We start from the raw sequence: 2,562 nt of genomic DNA, 5'->3' as shown, positions 1-2,562 counted from the left end.
CGGGGTCCTTCTGACAAATACCAGTGGTCCTTGAGCACTTCTTTGCTTTCTGGGGAAAAAAAAAAAAAAGATGTCTGCAACTCACCTGTTTCCCTTCCTCAGCCCTGGGATTGACCATTTTGGCACTAGGATGTTATTCGAAGAAGTTAGCCTCAGAGCTCTTTTGTTTAGACCAGATCCAGCTCTGTGTGACCTTGGGCCTGTTCCTTTCCCCTTTCTGAGTCAGACTTTCTTCATATGAACAGTGGGGGACTCTTTGGTCTTGGCGGCAGAAGCAAGATGACGAAGGGAACGTCATCGTTTGGAAAGCGTCAGAATAAGACGCACACGCTGTGCCGCCGCTGTGGCTCTAAGGCCTACCTTCAGAAGTCGACCTGTGGCAAGTGTGGCTACCCTGCCAAGCGAAAGAGAAAGTATAATTGGAGTGCTAAAGCTAAAAGACGAAATACCACCAGGACTGGTCGAATGAGGCACCTAAAAATTGTATACCGCAGATTCAGGCATGGATTCCATGAAGGAACAACACCTAAACCCAAGCGAGCGGCTGTTGCAGCATCCAGTTCATCTTAAGGATTTCAACGATTAGTCGCACAATAAATGTTCTGGCTTCTAAAATTAAAAAAAAAAAAAAAAGAACATTGGGGGAGCCGAATCCTGCCTTAACCCTGGGTCCCTCTCAGGGTGTGGCAGACACCAAGCCTTCCTGCTTCCTGTCATTCTGTCTCCATCTCCATCGAGAGAATGGGTAGGACAGGACTCCTCCACTGGGCAGTGGGGCCTGTGTGACACCTGAGACCTCTTACCCTACTAGAGGAAGAGAAGGGAACCATCATCCTGTCCACTCTTCTAGCTGGAATCTCCAGCCTCTTGTGGGCGAGGACAGGATGACCTTTGGGGTCACCCTGAACTTTGACCGAAAGCTGCTTCACAAGGAAGAGGCTTTTTTTAAGATTGCCATTTTGTTACCACAGTCAGCTCAGAATCAGCTGACTTTGATGTTAAATGGAGTTTTACTTCGTATCAAAGTTATAAATTCACATATTTAAATAATCAAATCCTTCTAAAAAGCTGGCTGCAAAAAACAGAAGTCCTTTACCTTCCTTTTCCCACCACTTTAAAACGTTTTTAGCCTCTATGTCTCTCAATAACTTCTGGTACTGTTACTTTCAGATTGTTTCAGTTTTAAACATGATCTGGTTGGCTTTTCACTGTGGACACAAGACCAAGATTTAGTCCTCTTTCCTTCTCTTCTAAGTCACTTTTCCTATCCTCTCATCCTCCCCAAATGCCTCTACTGTATGTTTAGTTAGATCAGTATTCAAAGTTTGCCATATTATGACAGTGAATGCCATTTATAGCTGTGCTGTGTAGTATGGTGTGATGACTATTCATTTCCTATATAACTTTTGTTTTCCCCAAAATTAATAATTGTCTTGATACAACTTAGCAACTAAACAACAGCAACAAAAAATAGTTGTCTTGGTTTTTTTTTCATTTGCTTAATTTTCTGTGAAATTTATCATAACTTAACCTCATACTCTCCAGAAAATGATCTAAATCATCTCTCAGTATATTCAGATCTATCAGCTGTCTATCAATTTTATCTTCTTGAAGAAATGTCTTTCAGAGCCTGTGGACCTGATCCAATAGGAATCTATTGCTTTTCTCTTGGTATTTCTCTGTGCCACTGTTCTGGGGAATCCCCATTCCCTTTTGTGAGTTGAATTTCAGCTTCCTATATTCCAAAGTGAAAGTGAAGTTGCTCAGTCGTGTCCGACTCTTTGCGACCCCGTGGACTGTAGCCCACCAGGCTCCTCCGTCCATGGGATTCTCCAGGCAAGAATACTGGAGTGGGTTGCCATTTCCTTCTCCGGGGGATCTTCCCAACCCAGGGATCGATCCTATATTTCAAGTCTTCCTTTATTTTTAGTGAAGACCTTCATTTTGGTAAAGCACACGTTCATGAAGCTTTCTGAGAAAGAAAAATTTTTGAGATAATGAATGTCTGAAAATATCTTTGTGATACCTTCATATCTACTTAATAATTTGGCTCAGTAAATATTCTAGGATGGAAATAATTTTCTCATAGAATTTTGAAGGTGTTGCTCCATTATCTTCTGGTTTCCAGGGTTGCTCTTAAGAAGTCCAAAGTCATTCTGATTCCTGGTCCTTGGTATCTGTCTTGTTTCTTTCTGTGAAATTTGTCTTTGTTTTTCTATAACCTCACTTGATGTGCCTTGGTGTGAAATTATCTTCATGCTTTGTCTCTGGTATTCACTAGGTCCTTTCAATGTGGGAATTTATGTCTTTGAGTTCTGGACATTGTACTGAATTTTTTCACTGGCTTTTTTTTTTCACCTTTGTTTTCTCTGTTCCCTATTTCTGGAACACTGATATTTGGCTATTGGGCATCCTGGATTGGTATTTAATTCTCTTATTTTTTCTCCCAATTCCTTTTTATCTTGGTGGTCTACTTTCTGGGAGATTAAAAAACTATCTTTTACCTACTGACTGTTTAATACCTACCCTTGTACTTTCAATCTTCAAGGTATTTTTGCTGTT

General features: G+C 41.0%; 1 pseudogene; it reads left to right on the top strand.

The window, feature by feature from the left end:
- The first annotated feature begins 279 nt into the window (after nucleotides 1–279).
- On the top strand, nucleotides 280–570 carry LOC138086452 (large ribosomal subunit protein eL37 pseudogene; annotated as a pseudogene).
- The last annotated feature ends 1,992 nt before the right edge of the window (nucleotides 571–2,562 follow it).

This window comes from Capricornis sumatraensis, chromosome 9, assembly GCF_032405125.1.
Source record: "Capricornis sumatraensis isolate serow.1 chromosome 9, serow.2, whole genome shotgun sequence".
Classification (NCBI taxonomy): domain Eukaryota; kingdom Metazoa; phylum Chordata; class Mammalia; order Artiodactyla; family Bovidae; genus Capricornis; species Capricornis sumatraensis.
The sequence above is the reverse complement of the archived record's forward strand: the minus strand, read 5'-3'. Positions and strand labels throughout refer to the sequence as shown.